At 43.2% G+C, this 22,592-nt stretch overlaps 1 protein-coding gene across 6 annotated transcripts in view; it reads right to left on the bottom strand.

The window, feature by feature from the left end:
• Nucleotides 1-21,391, bottom strand: part of CHRM3 (cholinergic receptor muscarinic 3) — a 474,710-nt gene extending 453,319 nt beyond the window's left edge. For 5 of the 6 annotated variants that reach the window (XR_012638657.1, XM_074947045.1, XM_074947048.1 and 2 more), the window contains exon 1: nucleotides 20,999-21,391. The gene's annotated coding sequence lies outside the window, so the exon portion shown is untranslated. Of the gene's footprint in view, nucleotides 1-20,257; nucleotides 20,279-20,998 lie in introns of those variants that run through there. The other variant, XM_074947047.1, reaches the window with a different exon arrangement.
• Nucleotides 21,392-22,592: the final 1,201 nt, after the last annotated feature.

The following is a 22,592-nucleotide window of genomic DNA, read 5'->3' as shown; positions in this document are numbered from 1 at the left end:
TACCAGAAAAGAGTGTACGAGAGATACTTTAGAAGTATTCTGTTTAATTTATTCGAGAGAAGGTTAAGAGATGACTTGCTACATCAGGAGAAGATTTCTGAATGGAGGGCTCTTTGGCTCCAGTTACTCTTTTGTCTGTTAAACGAATGGATGAAAGCTGAATCTAGACAAATTCAGACTAAAAAGGCATATTTTTTTTATCAGTGAGGATAATTAATAATTGTGACAGCTTATCTAGGCAAATGGTTGACTTGGTCACTTGAGGTCTTTAAGATTGGATGTAGAGCTGATTAAAAACTAGGGTTTATTCCCCCACAGAAAGTTTTGATGACAATGGGAGTGGGGAGGGACAAGGATGGAATGGAATCATTTTCATCTAAATTTTCCATGGAAGTTTATTTTCTTCCGGCACGAATTTGAATACTGAAAAAAATCTTTGGCCAAAAAGTTTCTACTGGAAATTATACTACAGTTATCTCATGGGAGCAGTAATTCAGCTACTTCATGCTCTTTTTCTTGTCTCTTCCTCGGTAGAGCTCTATCTTCCATGGTGCACCATGGTCTTCACTTGTGAAAAGAGGAGCCATTGTATCATGGGAATTCTCAGCCATGGCAAATCATAGGAGATGTAGTTCAGCTGAGAAGCCTGACCCATAGAGGAGAAGGAGAAAATAAGGCAATTGAACTATGACTCCAACAGGAATAACGGCAGCCTTTCCAAATGAAATCTTTTTTATATATAGACATTTGGGCAGGTGGGGAAATCCATGAAAAAACAAAATTTTTTTTAGTAGAAAACCCAATTTTCCAACAAAGTTTCAATGGAAAATACAGCCCTAATTGGGTGTCTTTCTGAAAGGTTACGAACTACATGTTGTAATCACCTGGTGAAATTCTATGGTCTGTGTTACACAGAAATACTAGATGGTCACAATGGTCCCTTCTTACTTTAAATTCTGTGAATATATAGAAGATCAAGAAGTGTGGTATCTGAACATATTTTTTGTTCTCTACAGTACTGAAATTTGAATCATTCATGGCAAATTTACACTTAAATTAAGAGGAACAGTTAATATTGCTTGAAAAACAAAGATTTTATTAATGTATCAGATACTTGTAAAACACACAAGACTAATACTTCCGAGTTTCTCATATATGTTTATATAAGAAACAATGCAGAGAGGATTAAAAGTTGAGTCACTCCAGGACATACAAAAGCAAATTAAATTCTTTGCTCATGAAGTCACAACAGAAAGGTATATAAAAGATTGAGATATAAAACACTGGCAGGATTATGACTAAGATTACTCGTATTTGTGTGTGTATGTGTGTATAATAATTACACACATTATAATAAGATGGAAAGAGTCATACATACTTTTGCAACCATTATTGGGAGATTTAGCTATATTAGGCACCTGCACACTATATATTTGCTTTCCTTTCTCCCCATATTTGTTTTACCTCACATTTTTTCTTTTTTAATACTTCTGTTTTTCCAGTTTTATCCTCCTTTCTCTAAGTACATGTCCAAAATGTATAAGCATTAATAGATGAAATTTAAGTAAGTTAAATGTAGACTGTAGTGGAAGCTCTATATGCCAGCACAAGTCCTCTTTACCCAAATCATCCTTTCAGAAGAAGCCCCCTGAACAGGACTCTGTGAGTAGAAGGTCAGACACATGTTACCGTGGGCAAAGAAGGAAAGGAAATGTCAGAATTGAGGCCCCAGAGATTCAAGCTGATCTCAGTGGGGCTCAAGTACAAAGGCAGATGCTGGTTCTAAAACATCCAGGAATCACACTACAAAGATCTGCCATCAGTTTAAAATTTCACCCCAGGAAGTGAGAGTAGTCTGTTACACAGGAGTAATAAACTTCCTGCCTGGAACACTACTCATTTCTGCCATTTGTAGAGGAGGACACTGTCCCCCTGGGAGCACTAGGAATGACTGTGCCTCAGGAGGAACACTCTCTTCAGACTGGTCAGTGCATGTGAGAGATAAGCATTTTGTTCTGCATCATCCATTACAATAGTGCAGATAGCCCCTCTAATGAGCCCATCCGGAGGCCGGGGTGGGTGGAACTAGGGAGGTTTATACTTCTGGGTCGCTGCCTGACCCTCTGAGCCTGCCCCTCAGAGGGTCAGGCCGCGACCCGAAAGTGAAGGGTTCATGTTTAGTCCATCCACCTGGAAACAGTCAGGGCACACCCTGACCGTTGTGTAGGAGCAACACATTGCTCCATCCAAGGACGAGGACCAGATATGAACCCTGGGAAGTTAATTAAAGGACAGTAATCGTGGGAAGCTTCCTTGGCCTGGCCTCAAGGCCTGAGAATTAGGATTGTAGTAGATAGAGGCTGGAAAATAAGAATATTAATCAAAGTCATGTATTCCTTTGTTGTGTCTTTTTGCGGTGGAAGTAGGTAATGCGCAGGGGGGAGAAATATAATAAAAGGGAAGGTGGAAAGCTGACAGGGGGCAGCCCTTTTCAGCTAACCAGCTTGCTTGCTTGGATAAACCTGTGTTCTGTCTCATCATTGAACCGCCACACGAAAGTATAAAGCCTCGCTCTCAGAGCTCACTAGAGGGTCAGCTGCCAGCCAGGCCAGCCTAGCCTGCGACTGGGAAGCTCCTGTGGCCCAAGGTGCGCACCAGGACTGGCCCGACTTGCTCTGTGCCCACTACCCGGAGGAGTTGCCAGACCTGCCCTGTGCCTGCCGCTCGCCCGGTAACCAGAGGAACCCATGGTGCTGGACCTCCCAGAGGACTCCACCATGACTCAGGTACCACCAGAAGGGGAGTCAGGAAGTAGCCTAGGGACAGCTGACCCTAGTCTGGCAGTAGCACTGCCAGAGCCCACGTCAGTGTGTTGCGGCCAGGATCCCCACTGACTCAGCAGCGTATCTTCTACCGCTGCTAGGGTCCCAGGCTGGGACGCAGTGGAGTGGGAGGGCCTGCGTCCCCCCACCATACAACTCGTGGGTGGCAGTCTCCCCTTCTCCCAAACCGTTTGGAGGTTTGGGCCTACTGTTACGCTCAGCCCTGCCTGAGGGCCTGAGCTTCTGACTCAGTATTGCCCCTCCCTGACCTAGGGCCAGGGCTTACTACTGTTTATATTGCTACTGCTATAGTATTATTGTGCAGCCCTGCCTGAGGACCTGAGTCATTGTTGCCCAGACCTGACCTAGGGCTCCGGTGTAACTGTACTTATTTTCTGCCTCCACAAGAGCCATGAAGTTTGCAAGAGTAAACGTCAATTTTGTTACAGCCATCCACGGTCAGACTTGGTCTAGCTACATTTAGTGTCACTTAGCAAGAAGGAACTTGGCTTTCTTAACATGAAAAGGTGCATATCTTAGAGCCTTATAGATTCTCATAAGAGTGGATAAACTGTTTATATGTTAAAAGCTCAAAACAGGTATAAATACATCCGACAGCCTGGATAAATTCAACTGCTCTTTGGCCTTGATCCAAAGCTCACAGAAATCAATGAGAGTCTTTCATGACTTCAACATGCTTTTGGCTTAGGCCCTATATGGTTCATTGAGGCTGACCCAGATTTGTAAACAACCTTGGTACAAGGAAGTTTGGAAATCCATTCTGTGGACCTACAGTCTATCACAGCATAGCCCTTTAGAAGGAAGGGGATGCAGGGTCAGAGTGGGATTGGAAATTCAGAAGGGGGATTTCATGGTTCCCCAAATGAAGGGCTAGAGGCATCTTCAGAAGACTCTGGACTGGTCACTCCTCTTAGCTAGAATCACAGAGAACTATCACTTAGGTAAGTGGTTCCCAAACTTGTGCAGGGAAAGCCCCTGGTGAGCTGGGCTGATTTGTTTACCTGCCGCACCCGCAGGTTCGGCCGAAAGCGGCTCCCAGCGGCCACGGTTTGCTGCTCCAGGCCAATGGGAGCGGCTGGAAGTGGTGGCCAGTATGTCCATTGGCCCGCGCTGCTTCCAACAGCTCCCTTTGGCCTGGAGTAGCGATCGGCCGAACCTATGGACGCAGCAGGTAAACAAACCAGCCCAGCCCGCCAGGAGCTTTCCCTGCACAAGCAGCGGAACAAGTCTGGGAACCACTGACTTAGGCTTACCTATACAATAAAGTTGCACTGGAATCAACCTCTCTCATTTCTAACACTGATATAGTTAAACTAGTACAAAAAGCTTTGTGGACACTCTTACTTTGTCTGACTTTAAGTCAGTTAGGAACAGGTCTTTCAGTGAAATAAAAGTGTCCATACAACCTTTTGCACCAATGTAATCATATTGGTGTAAAGCTCAGACTGTAAGTTATGCCAGGGCTACCAGAGACAAGCCCTTCACTGGTTTTAAGAGTAGGATACATAGGTGCTGGAACTAGGGGAGCTGATGCTGGCTTGAAGTGGTTTCCATTATATACAGGGCTTACAGTTTGATTCAATGGCTCTCAGCACCCCCATGATAAAAATTGTTCCAGCACCCCTGCTAGGATAAAGGAAACAAAACAAGCTTCTATAACTTGCACTGAGATTTTTTTAAAAGGTCTGTTTGTATGTATATGAGTATACACACACAGCTTTATATTTAAAAGCATTGTACGGGGACATTGGTCAAGTATTTCTAAGCCTCAAATTTATATTTCATTAAAACAAGTTGAGGCCAAACACTTCACTTAAACGTAATCTGAATTAGTATTTTAATACGTATGCATATAAAAAAAAATTCCTGAGCAATATCGAAAACCCCAAACAGAAATAGAAAACCCCAAACAGAGCAGTGTTATGCAAAGAACCTGACAAGTATGCTTTGATTGTCCAAGCCTAAATGAAGTTTAAAAAGTAAAGCAAAACAGCAGAAATGCTCAAACATGGATCAGAATGAAATCCTGACGCTGCTGAAGTTAATGGCAGAACTTCTATCAACTTCAATAGGGGCCAGGACTTCACCTCAGATCTTTAAAATTATTTTCATTTTAAAAAACTGAAGGCATTATTGACGCGTTTTTTTTTTTAAAAAAAACCTACACATTATCTGGATAAAGCCTCTAATTTAAATCTCCACCACATTCTTCAGGTTTCAGAGTAACAGCCGTGTTAGTCTGTATTCACAAAAAGAAAAGGAGTACTTGTGGCACCTTAGAGACTAACCAATTTATTTGAGCATAAGCTTTCGTGAGCTACAGCTCACTTCATCGGATGCATCCAATGAAGATGCATCCGATGAAGACTAAAGATGACTAAAAAGAGACATAGTCGTCACCGTATGACTTACTATATCACAGAAAAGTTTCAAACACTGATGTGACAAGAAGCTCAACATCTGTGCATAGCAATATTGGTTTGTCACTAGTTAACAGACTTAAATTTAGCAGTTTCAGAAGGCACACTGCAAACTATGTGTTTCATTTCAAAGACGTTTTCTTCTTGGACATAGCATATATGAACAATATAAACTCCTACCTGAAACTGGTGTATCTTATTTTGGAGCTATGATGGAAAGGGGCGGGGGGGGGAGGGAGATCTTTGGTTTTTAAATTAAAGATTGAAAAACTTCACTAACATCTAAGTTACCGAACCAGACCATCTGCATGGATCTAGTTATCTAGTTGGAGGATTGGGATCTTAGCAGCCCTGCATCCGTCATTCTTCTCTTTCAGGTGCTACAAAAAATTGGACCTGATTGTGTTCATGATTCAAGAGTGGTTTAAGTCCATGCTTGTTTTCAGACAGTGTCAATTCCAATGCCTCAGAAATGCTCACAGTTTAGTTTGGAGGAACAGATTCCCAGCTGATATAAATGGTCATAGCTCCACTGAAGTCAATGGAGCTATGAAAATTTACACCAGCTGAGGATCAATCACTGAATGTTCCAAATAACTCTCCAGATGAGTTACTTTGTACACAGAGTCAGATTTGATGTGACCAAACACTTTGTTTCTTGAGATTTTGTCACATTGTATTCTTTCACATTTCTTGATGGAAGATTTAATATAAAACTTGTTGAATATGTCCCTAATTGCCTCATGTTATGTGTTTAAATTTAAATATGAAGTGAACACGAGTGTCAATACTATACTGTGTATTGATTTTAACTCTGATTCAGGAAAGCACATTGTAGCATGGCTGCCTTACCTTATCTGGCTTCAGGTTAGCTGCTGCCTCAGTTTTCCCTCATGCAGACTGGACTCCCAGTAAAGACTCACGGCCATGCCCAAGGCACTTTCCAGACACAATTTTATTCTTCAAATATAAAACTTAAGCAAGATATTAAAAACAAAGACAGTTACTTTGCCAAGCCTGGGCTACACTTCTCAGAGAAGCTTGCCTCTTTCAGTGCTGAATGCAAGACAAACCCTTTCTTTCAAACCCCCTGCTTCAGGAATGATTGTAGGAGCCCATCTCCCTTTTACAGCTCCCTAAACTGTGCTCGTGCAGCCCTTTATAAAGATCTCCAGACTCCTTCCCAGCTAGATCTGATAAAGGACCAAGGCTGCCTGGCCCCAGACCCCCTGGTCCTTAAAAAGGGGCAGGCCACCCTATTACACACTGTTAAGCACATGTTTAACTGTCATTCCTGCATCATTACATTAAATTTATAACCTAATCTTGAGGATTTTTTTTTTAAAACAAGAAAGCCTAATATTCCAGTGAAAGCCCTACATTACTCTCAGGGTATAAAATGTTTTACAATTAATTATTATTTTTAGGCATATTCCCAAATGAGAAAACTAAACAGCTTTAAATGGTTTTATTAGTTACTTGTAAATATATTTTTTTCTGATGGATGGTTTAGGTTGTGTTTTGAATAAATACAGTTTGTGATGTTTCACTACCATAACATGAACAGTACTGCAAATATGGATTTGAATAACTTTAAAAGTAGCCAAACTAATTTAATGTCTTAGAAATAATAGTCTTTAGGGTCTGAGCCCGTTGAAATCAATGAAAGAATAATTGACTACAGTGGGTTTTGGATTGGGTCCTCAAGGAACCTTGGGAAATAGCTTTGTGCTTGAGACCATGTGGATCAGTAACCTTGATTTTTATTGGGCTTCAGTACAACATAGACTATCCACAGATGTAACAGGGATAAGATATTGGGGGGTGCGGCAGGAAAACCAATAGATGTTGCTTAGGTTGGGAGTCTCCAGGTTTGAAATGTTTGTAGAGAAAAGCTTCAGGTCCTATACACTCTGTAGGACAGAGTCTCACCCCTTAAGAGCTTCAGACTGACAGAGATTTCTACATCTGTCTTGTGGTTTCTCAAATGTAATTTTTCCTCAATTCTCATTTTCCCCATAGGTCTTATTTTCCAAACCTGTTCATACATTTTTCCTCTTCTCTAAACTCTTTCCAGTCTACCTATCAAAGCAAACAAGCACCGTCACCATCTCATTGATGGGATCAAAAGAACAAGATGTTACTCACTCAATGAATGAATAATAAAAGCGATTATGTTTATAATAAAAGTAAGAATCCTTTCTCAGTCCTGTCCATTTCCAAAAGCTTCTTCTATATCTTCCATGTATTTCTTATCAATATGTTCTCCCAAAGAAGCACTTGACATCAACTGCTGATTTGGGTTTGGTTTTTTTTTTTTTTAAAAGGCGGTGGTAGTAATTTTTAATCAAATTTAATCAGTTTTATGCTCTGTACATGCAGTGAAAGCTGCACATACACTGAAGGGGAAAAGATTATATTAACCTCACCTATGAAGATCCATCTACAATGACATCAACATCCAAGTCAAATATTCATCTATGTTTCTCCTGGTATATCCTCTATTCCCACTGCTAACTGGCAGTATAGTAAAGATTGCACTGAGAAAAAAAGGAATCTGAGAATAGCAGCTCCTGCTTTCCATTAAAGTCATCACCAGCCATCGATTACAGAGCTGCAGTTTTCACTAACTAGTGTGCCTACAAATCATCCCAAAATGGTTTTCTCTATTCAGCCATCTCTATTCTTTACCAGCCATTGCTCACAGAGACAAGCCTTTTGCCTTAAAGCTGTGCTTCTGAAAGCTCTCTTCCCTCATTCAGGTGTGGGATTTTTTTGGAGGGGCGGGGTTAGTTTTAAATGTAAAACAGACCTCTTCCTTACCACAACATGGTTTGTTTCCTTTATTTCCCTAGTCCTCTCACCCCTTACGGTCCACAAGATTTTCTCATCCATCTTGTAGACTTAACAAGACTGTAGGTAATAGCTATGGGACTATGTGCCCCAGGTCAGATATCAGTTTCACGTTCACCAGAGAACCAAAATTATTGTCATCTCCAAGACTGGACTATGGTGTATGATTCCAGAAACAGTCTAAGACCCAAGAAAGTTTTAAACAAACAACAAAAAAAGATGGAGAAACTCAAAATTAAACACTACAAAACTTACCTAGTTGGATCTAAGACTCCTTCATTTTGCCAAGGTAGTGCTAAATCACTGACATTGCAGAAAAGGAATTGGAAGAGTCTCTCTCTCTCTCTCTCTATTAGAGTCCTTGCCTGTCAATCCTTTCATTCCCTCAGGTCCCTCTCCCTTTTTTATACCCTTAAGAGTCTTTTTGACTTAATGACTTTGCTCACCATGATGCTAAGCTGGGAGATACCCACTGTTAGCATTTTAGCAAAAGGTATTAATACAGGTACTCCTTGGACCTCCAGTACCAATTTGTGAATACAGTCAAGTCTATTCCACATGGTATGAAATGTTTTTTTTTTAATTAAAGCATTGGGATTTCCTTTTCTGACCCTTCTTATGATTATTTCAAAAGTTCCTAAGTGTCAGAAGTATACCCCATCTTTGCTTGACACCTTGTTCAGAATAAAGCTCTTTGCATAGTTATAGTGCTCACCTTTCTAAGGTCAATAGCTGACTCTTCCCTTTGAGTGTCAGAACAAAGCATACCACTTTCAGTCATAGTGTTAGAGATATAGTGACCATATGCTCTCCATAATTCTCATTTCTCAATAATTCCCAGAACTGGAAAATTATTAATTCTGGACAGATGGTATTCCCTCTGTCACAATGGTCTTGTGCCCAAAAAGTCTGAATAAAATTTGGCTAGTCTTCTCTGTTGCACAGTATTATTTGTTACTGCTCAGATAGTCAATTGAAACTTGCAACAAAAATATGTAACAATTTAATGAGCATGCAATGTGTACATCATATCAAATCAATGAAGAATTACTATTTACTTAAATATTATGATATATGAAGCAAAGAGATGCACTGTTGGGATGTTCCTTGCAAGTCTGTGGTATAGCACATGGTTGCTGCCAATTTCTTTACCTGCAATCCTCTAATCATAAAAGATCACATTTTTTGGTGCCATTCATAAGAATAAGCAAAACACAATAAAGGTATGCATGCTAATGTCAGAAAGAGGTTTCCACATTTCTGGTTTGAAAACCATGCAATAAGGAACATGGCACATCCAAAAGCAGGACTATACTTTTGAGCTGTTTGTCCCCAGCAGCATGCTTTCAGATGCACAGAGTTCTCAGTGTACTTTGAAAACAAGAACATTAGATATTTCTTCATAAAAGCATTGTGTGAACATTGGATCATGAAGCAATCCTTGGTTATAAAATGGACACATGGTTTAGGAATCCTATAATCTAAAAGTTATAGTGAAAGCCAGGTAGGTTCTGGCTAGTAAGGCATGCAATAGGGTGGCTGTTAAATATACTTAATCTCTCTTTTGATTTGCAGTGTTCCTGGAAAAGTTTGTCAGTAAGTATTTCACTGAAGCTAGTTATGAAATTTCATACCTCCTGCCAAAAAAATCTGGATGTCAGCAGTTAGCTTCAGTGCAGCCTTTAACATACTTTGAATGTAGAAAGAGCCCTGCAAATCTGCAGATATCCACAGGCCATATTTGCGGATTGCAGATCAGATGTGCATACAAAGTATGTATCTGTGCAGGGCACTATGTATAAATGAGCTGGTTGGGTTATTTCTTCCAGATCTGATAGGCTGAGCCTACCCCTTTATTAGGATAGGGATTCATCTTAAGGGATAGTTGGAATGGGCGGAGTTTTGAGGGCTGGGAAATAATAACCTTGCTGTTACTGAATTGGCTGTAGTAGACTATCAGAGGGGAAACATTCAGAAGAGTTTTCAGGTCGCTTCTTATGTTGTGTCAATATTCCTCAATAAAATTCAGATGTTTTTCGTTTTAAATGTTTGTCTCTACTGATTATCAACCACAAGTTTAGGGGCTTGGTCAGGTGAAGCAATTTTGATCTAAATTATGCCCCCAAAAATGCTGCTATAATCAGGTGCGACATCCACCCAAGACATGGCATTAGATGAAAGCCACCACCATCCCACACAAAGTGATTCCTCATCCCCCAGCATCTATTGCTTCCCTAACTTCCTCTCCTAGATCTCCCCATTTCTTCCTCCCTCAGCAGCCAGTGTCCTTCTTACCCTGCTCTCCCCATCTCTCCTTCTCCCCTACTCCATATCTACAGTGATCTCTCTCTCTGGTACTGTTTCCCCTCTATCCCCATCAAATGCCCTTTAGATCTCCCCTTCACCCTTTGGGCTAGGCATCTCACTTTTAGCCCTGGGAAGTCTTTTTTTTTCCCTCCATTTTATGCTTTCTCTGCCCAAACCCCTCTCTGCAATCCCACTCCCACCAGCACCCTATAGCATTTCACAACCATTTAGCATCTAAGTATCTTCAGTCCACCACAATCCCCAAAACCCGCAATTCTTCAATATTCCCATAGCCATTCACCCCTCTTCCTGACATGCAAGGAGTGTGGAAGGCAGAATATGTGTCCCACACATCTGCCTTACACTAAAGGATGCTGCCATGACTGAAGAGGAGTATGGGTGCTGTTCCTTATTACCTCCTTCTGCTGTTTATTAATAAGGGGAGAGCCGAATGAGGAGTGGCAGCCAGCCAGCGCAGAGATAAAGAAGAGTCTGCGGCAGACTCCATGTGTCAGATTCAGTTACTGCCAACCTTTTCTGCACTCCACAAAGGGTGTTCCACAGCTCCACAGTCAATGCTGGAGAAAGAGGCAAACAGTTCATACAATCCAATCTTGCAAAGGATTCCCAGGAAGGAGATAATACAAACTAACCTTCTGGATTGGAGGCAAGATCCATAATCTATTTCACAGGATGAGGAGAGTCTCTGCCTCCCAACTCTGTGCCAGGAAAAGAATATACAGTAATCTTTTGGCTATGGCTCTGCATTTAACATCAGCGGGAAGAGATATTGATTGAGGATGCTTAAAAAGATACAGACTTCTGAAGCCTTTTTTCAAATTCTGTTATTTGTTACTCCGCCTCCCTGGGCCTGAGCACGAAGCCGCCGCTTGCTTCTCAGCCCTCCCAGGCTTCCCGCGCGAACAGCTGATTCGCGGGAAGCGGGGGGCGGGGGGCAGAGAAGCAGAGCGGGGCGGCGCATTCAGGGGAGGAGGCGGAGCAGAGGTGAGGTGATCTGGGGCCGGGCACAGGGCGGGGAGCTGCCAGTGGGTGCTCTGCACCCACCAAATTTTCCCCACGGGGGCTCCACCCCTGGAGCACCCAGGGAGTCAGTGCCTAAGGCGCCACTTTTGATGTGATCAGTGGGGGAGCGGCCGCTCCCCCTGCTCCCCCCCTAGCTACGCTCCCCTGCCCCTAGGAGCCAGAGGGACCTGCCAGATGCTTCCTGGGAGCTGCCCCAGGTAAGCACCACCAGGACTCCCCACCTCGCCCCCCCAGCAGGTCCCTCTGGCTCTTAGGGGCAGGGTGGACACCCACTACGGTGGCCCATGAGACCCTCCTGCCCAGTTCTGGGGGCTGTCAGGGGACAGGGGACGGGGGAGGATGGGGCAGGAGTCGCTGAGGGGGGCGGGGGAGGGCCACGCCCCCCCTCATGGGGTGAGGAGGGAACCGGTTGTTGAGATTTTGGCAGCTCATCACTGCATATTTCCCTTAATGCAAGTTTCATATTCCTTTGAATAGTTACTATTTTTGCTGTTGTACACTAAAGAATTATTTTACCTGCTGTCTGAGGGTTTGATTGTTGTTTCAATAGTCTGTATTGATGAAAGCAGTAAAAAAACAAACACAAATAAAGCGGCAATGTGAAAAGAGCAGAATTTCAGAGCAATGGATTTTTTACTACAGAAGCATGAAAGTGTAGCGAAACACTTCTGCTCAAAGAGACAATGAGACTGCACTCAGGTGCAGGGAGGTCCATGCTAGGACATCTATTTGTAGGATCAAGGTTGTGCCATCAAAAATCAGATTTAATTCATTAACAGTCTGGCAAAAGAGTTGATGCCTTAATGACCAAAGATAAAAATGTGTGCAAGCAGTGATGAGCTGCCAAAATCTTAATGGGTTCCCTCCTCACCCCATGAGGGGGTCGTTGCCCACTCCCACCTCCTGGGACTCCTGCCCCATCCAACCCCCCCGCGTTCCTGGGAGGGCTGAGAAGCAGGCTGCGGCTTCCCGCTCAGGCCAAGGGTGGCGGAGGTGAGCTGGGGCGGGGAGCAGTTCCCCTGCGTGCCCCCCTGGGTTACCTGCTGTGGCACGGGCGGCCCTCCTCGCGCCCCTCCCCTCCCCGGCTCACCTCCGCCTCCCTGGGCCTGAGCGGAAGCCGCGGCCTGCTTCTCAGCCTGCCCCAGCTTCCTGCACGAACAGCTGATTCGCGGGAAGCCTGGGGGGGGGGGGAGCGGAGAAGCAGAGCAGGGCGGGAGGAGGCAGAGGCAGAGCGGAGGTGAGCTGGGGCTGGGCGCGGGGGGAGGGGGGGGCGAGCTGCCGGTGGGTGCTCTGCACCCACCAAATTTTCCCCTTGGGTGCTCCAGCCCTGGAGCACCCATGGAGTCGGTGCCTAAGGCACCACTTTTGGCCAGTTAAATTTATAAGCCCTTTTAGAACCGGTTGACCATCACGGAACAACCGGCTCTAAAAGGGTTTCTAAATTTAACAACCGGTTAACCGGCTTCAGCTCACCACTGTGTGCAAGGTAAAAATATGTCTTCTACTGTGTCTCAGGTTCTGCAAGAGCAGAGAGAGTGTACTCTCTCTCTCATTATATTTACGGATATCCTTTTGATGAGGGTTAGAGTTAGATAGAGTCCTGCTGACTTTAAAAAAAAAAGTTTTTTGATAATATGGGAGGGGACCCCTATAGTTTCTAATAGGCTTTTCCTTTTGTAAAAACAGATAACTTCAAGTCACACATTACCCTCATGCCCCTCTCTTTGTTGTTACTGGGCAATAGCCAGGACGATTATTTACTTTCCAGGGTTAGAACTACTGGCAATCTTACAAACACTTGAGTAAAGTTAAGCACATGCCTAACTGTTTGCAAGATTGCAGCCTAGGCTATTACTCTCAAACCAACAAGCAAGCTCAAAAAACACCTATGTACATTATGCTTGCTCTCTGTATGTTTTATAACTAATGAAAGGTCCAATAAGTGTCCTTGCATGTATAAATCAAGGTCAAACATGCTGCAGAACCTTTCAACTCAAAACATAGTGTCTCAGATGTAACACTGGATGGCAGACACTCATCTTCATTTACTTACAATTTAGAATAAATAAAAAGCACCCATGGACAAGCTCTGAATGCCCTGCAAATTAGTTAAAATTGAAAAATCAAAATACAATACATTCTGATCGCTCCTTCCAACAAGCAGTAGCACATATTTAAATAACACCCCCGCACATCAGCTTGTACCTCACCCCACTTACCTCTCTTCAAAGGTCAGATAAAACAAAATCCTAATAGGGCCTGTTTTACAAAAATTGATCATAAATACATGTGAAATTTAAAAACTAAAACAAAACATAGAATTAATGTGTATTTGAATACACCAAAACTGTGAGTACCATACTACAATATGTGTTTCAGAGTAGCAGCCATGTTAGTCTGTATTTGCAAAAAGAAAAGGAGTACTTGTGGCACCTTAGACACTAACAAATTTATCTGAGCATAAGCTTTCGTGAGCTACAGCTCACTTCATCGGATACAATACATGACTACAATGATCTTTTTTAAGGTAGTTCTATTAAAAGTTCTCTGAAGTATTTTGAATTTTAGGCTCTTCCCCCTTCCCTGCACCCAGTTTCAAAGCCTGTAATTCAATAAAGAATAATATGATTCCAAATTGTTTATTTCTCCATCCACTTCTGTAAAACCCTATATTTTTAAAACATAATAATAAATCCCAAAAGAGTTGGTAAGATTTTAAAAATGTTAAGCGTGATTGTTTCAGAATCTGGGGCTGCAGTTGGGAATGACTTATGAGGACTTATACATTAATTGTCAAAAGGGTCATCAATACAGCAGATATATTTGCTTTCAGGAATTTTAAGGTTAATTCCTGAGCTAGATCATACTCCTTAGATCAGGTGTTCTGAGCCCCCCTCCCACAAACATGCTATAAAAACTCCACAGCCCACATGTGCCACCACATTTGTTTTTTTGCATGTAAAAGCCAGGGCCAGCATTATGGGGTAGCAAGCAGGGCAACTGCCCGGGTCCCACACCACAGGGGGCCCCACAAAGCTAAGTTGCTCAGGCTTCGGCTGCAGCCCCAAGTGGCGGGCCTCGGAGCACCAGGCTTCAGCCCCATGTGGTGGGGCTTTGGCTTTGTGCCCTGGGCCCCAGGGCACTCTAATGCCACCCTTCTTGGCAGATCCCCCTGAAACCTGCTCGTAGCCCCCCAGGGGGCCTCAGACTCCTCGTTGAGAATCACTGCCTAACATCTCCATGTGGGGCAAAAGGAAGGTCCTGCACTGGTGAATCTCTCCCTCCTGAGCTCTTCATGTGGAAGGAAAGAAAGATTCTGCCACCTCCATTGTACCTTCCTCTGCCACAACCAGAACCTTGCAGAGCCCTCTCCACATGGTTTGGGATGAAGACTAGGCAGGCTAGGAGACATGTATGTAGGGAGACTGAAAGACAAGGAGGTGGCACACTGTCCACCTCTGGCTCTACAGACCTTATCTGTAAAGATTCTTCCTAGACCCCCTCAAGGCTCCACGGGCCAATGAAAAGTCCCTGATAGCCTGGTTAATGCAGCTATGATGCCAGGTACCAAAGTAGTGGAGAGCATACACAGGGAGCCAGAGACAACTGAGAGAGACAGGACCTCTTCAAAGAATGCCCCAGCTTAACGCAGATCCTGGGATTAGACAGCTTTCTGTAGGCAGGGTGAGGAACCCTGCCTCCCCATCAGAACTTTATGGTGGAAATACCGGCAGAGACTCTTTAATGAGATTATTCCCCCAGAACCTGCCCCCTCTGCAATGGCTTTTAAAGATGAAGCACAAAAACCCCTTCAGTGGTGCTAAACAACTGCTACTCAAGTAAGGCATTGTAAAGGTGATCAATTAATAGGAGTTAGACGCTGAGGTGCTTTTGAAAAACCCACTAGGTACTTATCTACATCTTTCAGACCCTAAATACATTTAAAAATCTGGCTGTCAGGGCCCAGTCCAAGAAACGCTTGCTACCAGGCATAATCTCATTAATCTGTTCAGTGAAACTATGCCTGCTTGCAAGAACTACTCCTGGCACTTTATTTACAGGGTTGGACCTCTAGTGGATTTAATAATCAGTTAGTGACAATTTCCTGCTAGCATTAAAAATTTGTGCCCATATAAAATATCTATATTATGGAAGTAATAGTAGTGACTGTAGATAAGACTGCATTGAGATTTTTACTTAAAGGAGAACTAAACTCCCTTTAGGTCCCTAGTGATTAAATATTTAAAATTTTCTATTATATATTATTATAGTTTCAATTTTGGTAGTGATATAGCTACCCCCCCCCCTTCAAATTTTTTAAACAGAAGACAAGCAAAGTGGTCGTCCACCCTCTTTACACCAACTAGCGCCACCTCCCTGACAACATGAATCAGCAAACTCAGAATGAGTGGGTGATACTGTAGTAGTAGGATTCTGTTTGTATTTTGTATAATTTAAAACAAAGGGTAAAAAATAATGAAATAATAATGTAGCATGTATTAAATGTATTGGTGTATGATTTGATCATATCCTGCCAGCCAACCTTTTTGAATAGCAAAAAGGAATGGCCTAATGGGCCATTTAGTAAAGATACATCAGCCGGAATCTGTGTCTGGGCTGATTTCAAGGCAGTAACAGATGTTTTAAGGTCACTATTTTGTTGTAGGTTTAGCATTTTAAAATAAGTAAAAGAATGCCATGAGTGTTTTCTTGTGCATTGCAATTTAATGTTCCTGTTCAAAATGTTCTGTGTAAATTAATTCTGTTTTGTGTGTAAATATGGAATGTAAGTGTTAAAAAAGAAATGTGAAGGCCATCGCTGAACCAGATGTATGAGAAAGGAACCAGAAACAGGTGCCAGGAGGCTGCAGCACGCCCCTATTGAAACGTCAGAGGACTGCAAATTAACAACTCTAAAAATAAAACAGGCACCTATCGATGGGAACAAAATAGCTGTAATAAAAATAATTAAAAAAAAAAAACACACAACAAGTATGCATCGAACAATTAATTACAGCATGACGGTGCAAAACTCATTGGTCCCAATGAAGGAAAATCACTATATAAACAGGGGGCCTTGCCATAAAACTTCGGGTTCGTCCTGTCAAGACTTCCCTGGAGCATCGTGACATGACCAATGGAACCCGGCTCCTCCCTACCGGTGATCAGCCTAGCTGGCCACTAGGTTGATCCGGACTGGTAACTATAACATTGACGGGGGGCGGGGGGGGGGGGGTGCGCGCTAATTGTTGCATCTTCAATAAATGTGGTGTATTGCCTTTTGTCCTGAAAAAGATCCCATGTGCTTCTTATAAGCATAACAATACAACTTCACCTCTCCTCATTTTCATATACACTGGCTACTTTGGGAGAGTAGTTGTACTGATTTCTACTCAGTAGGGCATCGTCTGACCCTCCACTTACAGAACCTACAATCAATAATTGTGTCCAAAAAAGCAATTAAAATTGATGCATTTATTTTTCCTCCCTATTAAAAAAAAAAAAATCATGCTGGAGTGGTCTATGCTCCTGTGAGTGTGGCATACATAACTCCTACTTAAAAAACAAAAACCTCAAACTTATTTCAGTTTATGTTCTATAATACTCAGAATGTGTAGAGCTTATTATATAGTATTATTACTTAGCATTTCGCGAAGTAGGGCTGGCCTCTCTTCTAGTCCCTTTGTTGAAACACACACTTTTTTTGGTTAAAAGCTAGTAGAATAAGTTCATTAAATACTTCGCTGGACACTGGCCCACAGCACAACCACCATACAGTTTGATACAACCAACACTATTGAACAGAACAGAGAAAAATATTGCCAAGGATAGATCAAGTCAGGAATAAAATTATCAGAGATGTTTAGAAAAACTTGCACAGCTATAAGCTACACGCAGTGTTATTAATATTTCATTTTGTGAATATAAAGTTTACAAAACAGCCGTGTATATGTATCATATATTCAAAAGTCTTACGCTGTTTGAAATTCATGAAAACATGGTTGTAGAATGATACACCCTTCAATAACAGTTTTTCTTATTCAAATTACTCCCTATTTTATAGCATGAACACATTACAAACTATTCTCTGGCTAAGAGATTATTACTAATATCACTGGTAACAGCGGTAACAAATAACAAGCTATTTTAATTAGATTATTTAATTAAAGATAGCATCAGTTTATTTACACACAGAGATTAGGGCCTCTATCACAGTCATATGCCTCACAGATCACTTATGTCATCCTGAAGTAATCTGCTCAGAACACAAGCCATCTTTATTGCAAATGGTTCATTATTTCTTAGTAGTCATGGTCTTAATGTCAATCAGGTCATTTTGGATGTAGTGAAGGGGTTCTCAAGCTCCTTTTATAGAGTCAACCATATCTTAATATAGTTGTAAATGTGAGGGAAGGTGATCTAGAAGGCAATCACATAATATCATTGTGACTATTACAGCAGTTGCCTAAGTGAAAAGTAATTGTGTGTTTGTAAGATGTCTTTCAATGCAATTTATCTGCTGGAAACAAGGACGGAAAGCACCACATGATTAGCCAGTTATTTTCATCACTGAAAATTTTGTCTGAATAATCATTTCACGATTAGATCCCAAGTTTGGTTCCACCAATGCTTATAATATATCAGGCTAGAACAAAATATTCAGTTGTAATTAAAGGGAGCCAGAATACTTCTAAAGTTATGATTGTTTCTTTAAAACTAGAAAAGAGTTTCATAGATGGAAAGTTTATCTGCTTGGAAGTATTGCCCAAGGTGAATGAATCTTCAATAATTAACACATTTGATAAACTGTAGTTTTAGGTATAACACTTTACTTGCAATTTTTAATCATATGATCATGATTGGTTCTGGGAATAATAATAGAATAATACATATTCTACCTCCAACAAGTTGTCTATATAGTAGAACAACATGAAATTTCAGTTTCATGCAATAGGACAGATTGCATTTGGATGTTATTTTATACAAAGGAAATAACATTCTGGAAGGAGTTGAGTTAATATGAATGTATTTTCAGACAGATGAATGTTTCTGAATGTACATGTTACAATATTTTCTACTGTAAATGAGGATACATTACTTCAAAATCAAAACCAACTTGCCTAGACACCGGCCAAATATTGCCCAAGCCTGATCCAATATGAAAGAACATAAAATTGAATTTCAGGTTGTGGTGCCAAAGGGCATTAAACTTAAAAAGCATAACCAAAATGGGAGGCATAAAAGTTACCAACTGCACTGATGAAATCTCAGTAGCTAGAAGCAAACCAAATATGTTAAATTAGTATCTGCCAGGATTATGTTGTTAGTTGCTACTATCATCCAATAAGATTTTAATATTCAAAACAGGTTAGGAGGATGAGTTTTAATATTTCAGTTCAATTTCACAAATTGTTCAAAGAAAATCCAAGTTACCCAGTTAACAACGGTACCACACTAGAGTCAAAACGCACTGTTTTTACTGAATGACATCAAGAACTGTAAGAACTACATTTTATATTGATCACAAACTACAAGGTAACCAAAAACACTTACATCACCGATCATATTGAGATTTATATATTCCTTTTTAAAAAGGGAAAAAACAAACATTTCAGTACCATACATCAGAAGACCCTGAAACACCACTTCCATGCCACTAAGAATTGCTACTGTGTAAGTAACTAGTATGCTTGAATGCGGAGGCACATTTTTTGACAGCTACAACGTTGGCTTCCATTATGGAAAGATCAGTATTTCATCCTGGAGTTCAGTTCCAACACAACTTAAGCCAACTAAACATTATGTCTGATTAAACATACAGATGCAAACAAAATCAGACCACAGCACATTATTCACTGCCTTTGATGTCTAAAGAAGTGATGAGCATTATGGAGGACACAGGGTGAGATAGCAAAGCAATATGTCAAAAAAAAAAAATACCATCGAAATGAAAGCAACCCCACAACACACCCACAAACAGCCATTCTAGTTTTTCATTATTAAATATTTTTAAGCAGCATTTGAGGTTGTATTTTATATGTCTATGGCTACTTCTATATATGGAGAATATAGATAACGATTTGGATTTGTGCTTTACAAAAGAGGGACAGAAAATGAGACAAAGTAATCTCAGGCAATGAGAACTCTTTGGGTCAGTAAAGAAACTAGCACGGTGAGATATATAGCCCAGTGTATATTAACATATTTGGGTTTCTATACTCATAGATTTAAACACTATTCAGTTCTTACGGTGAACCACACTTTTTAAAAGTAAATACTTGGCTCTATTTTAAACACTTGCAGTGTTGATATTATATTTGGCACAACACACGCTGCCCACAAATCTCCTAGAACTTAATTTGCCTGAAAACCTAGACTTAAAAAGACACCAATGAAAAGCAGAATATGGCTAAATTCGTAGAATGAGAATCATTATCGAAGAGAACAAGATTTAAAGACCAATTCGCCACCGACGATGTCAAACGGCACGAGTAAATCGTAGTGCGCCTGAAGCCTTCATAAATCCCTGAAAGATTTATATACTAACCACCACAGTCACTGCCAGGGTAAGCACAGGTTGCGCTTCTGCAACGAGGAGAGAGACTCTGACACAGGGGCTATTTGAAAGGCGGTCGCGGCTGTCCTCTTAAAGCCCCAAACAATAACCTCTCCACCGAATTAGTCACCATCATGCGCGGGTCACCTCAACCTATACCTTTCCCCAGCCAACGGTGACCGTTTAGTCACTGCAAAGGAAGAAAGCTGCAGAAACGCACCGGCGCCACTTACCGAGGATCAGACCGGGCACCGTGAGGAAGATCCCTGCCGGGGGGTTTTTAGGGAGAATCTGACACCTCTGCATGGGCGTTTTTAGAGGGGCACCCACATGAAACGTTACTGCTCTGAATAGACTCCTAGCCGGATTTTGCCAGGTGTCCGATTGGGATGCAGTTCCGCCCCCGCGGACCTTTGGGATTTAGTATCCAACAGAAGCGAGGCAAAGCGTCTGCCCCGCACTTGAATCATATTGCCGAGAGACCCAGGGACACGTCCTCCCCACCCAGCGCCTTGACCTAGGTGTGCAAGTGCCTGGAGCTGGATGCGCCCCCACGCTGCCCGGTGGGATCAGACTGGGTGGGCAGCAGGGACAGGAAGGCGATGCAATAGGCTCTAAGGCAAACAAACAGCAACAGCTAGTCCGTCCCCCCACCATCCCTCGGAGAACACCCCCACGCCTTCTCCCAGCCGTCAGCGCGGTGATGGAAAGCCTGGAGCTCCCTTCTAGGGCTCGACTCGCGCTCACATCGACACCACTTTCCCCCCTCTCCAGTGGCAGAGCGGGGGGAAGTCGTCACAGCGGCCACCGCTGCCACAGGGCAAACCTCGGTCCCTTCCTCGACTTGCCTTGTCCCCTCCTTCCCCCCCAAAGTGACTTTACCAAAAACTTTCGCCCGGGGGGTAACCCGCGCGGCGCGCCCGGGCTCTCTCCGCGGCCGCTTCCGCACGACAGCGCGCGGGGTCCGCTCTCACCTGGCTGCCCAGGTGCCTCTGAGGAGCGACCTCCTCCTCGCCCGCAGCGCCAGGTCGTCCAGCTCCTGCTGCTCCCCGCTGAATCCGGCGCGACCTAGGAGCCGGCCCCCCACGGGAAACGGAGGCCAAGCGGCCGGTACATCCCCCTGCGGGCGGCGCTGCTCGGGGGGCACTTCGCACCCCACCGCCCGGGGAGCTGGAGCAGCAGCAGCTGCTTTCCTCCCGCCCGGAGCAGCAGCAGCACCTGTGCCCGGGCAGCGGCAGCGCCACCTCCAGTCCCGCACTTTCTTCTCCCGCGCTCCGAGCCGGGCGCCCGGCTGCAGCCCCTCCACACGGCAAAGCCGCCGGCGCTGTGCCGAGTGCCGGAATGTCTTGAGCTGCCGCTTCAGCAGCTTCCCCACTCCCGCCACCGAGCCGAGCCGAGCCGCGCAGCGCACGGACCCAGCGCTCCGGCAACTCGCAGACACTCCGCTCATTGGCTCGCCCGCCGCTGACCTCACTGGAACCGCTCACGCCCACCGCCGGCCTCGCCGAGGGATTCTTTATTATAGGGGCGCCCGCTAGCGCTGCGCGCCCTCAGTGGCGGGGACCCGCACACGGGCGGTTCCAGCTTCGCTCCCCACGCTTGGGCTCCTGCCCGCTCCAATCTAGCCCAGTCCCCACTCCAGCTCCAGTCCAGTTTTTTTGTTTTGTTTTTTTCCCTTTCCGCTCACCTGCTGCGCTCCACGCCAGCCCCCTGGCTAGCTGTGCCCCGGCCCTGTGCAGCTCCACTCCAGTTATTTCCAAGACTGTTCTCCTTCCCCTCTAATTCCCGTCTTCCCCACTCCATAGTGCTCCAAGGATTCCAGGGTCATTCTTTTGCTTTATACTCAGTTCCTGGTCGATGTCAATCGCACTCCAACCTATTCTGTCCTCTTTTCTGTTCTATTCCACTCCAGTTCTGTTTAACCAATGCTATTTCCAACTCCTTTCTAATTTATCCCAAATTCACTCTATGCCCACATATCCCATTATTCTGATTTTAATCTGTTCCAGTTCCATTCCACGTGCTCCATCCACTCCATTCTAATTGTATTACTCCTTTCTTCCTTTCAGTTCTATTTCATGTCCATTGTGCTCCATTATTATTCCATTTCAACTGCATCTTGTTCCTTTCCTTTCGATTCCTATTCTATTGAAAGGCTGTTGATTCCCATACCCATTCCAATTCTATTCCAATTCCAGTTCTGTTATTTAGTGTCCTAGAACAGGAGTGCATGGAGGCCCCATATAAGGGATCCGGCCCAAGGTACTAAGTACTCCATACACACACTGAAATGTTGTTTTCCTGCCCTAACCAGTTTAAATGCAAGTATAAATCGACTGACAAAAGCCGAATACATCAAACAGAGAGGATGGAAGCAATGGGGGCATATGTGAGACTGTGGTGATTAGTGCAATAAGCACTAATTTACAACCCTCCAACTGCAGTATTTTTATTATATAGATTATAAAGTTGATATGGCAAGGTATCATTCCCAGAGCATACTTTAATATATTTACCAAATAGTCACTGTATCATTACATTTTAAGAGTACAAAAGTACCCAAAGATA

Source organism: Natator depressus, chromosome 3, assembly GCF_965152275.1.
Source record: "Natator depressus isolate rNatDep1 chromosome 3, rNatDep2.hap1, whole genome shotgun sequence".
Taxonomy (NCBI): domain Eukaryota; kingdom Metazoa; phylum Chordata; order Testudines; family Cheloniidae; genus Natator; species Natator depressus.
The sequence above is the reverse complement of the archived record's forward strand: the minus strand, read 5'-3'. Positions and strand labels throughout refer to the sequence as shown.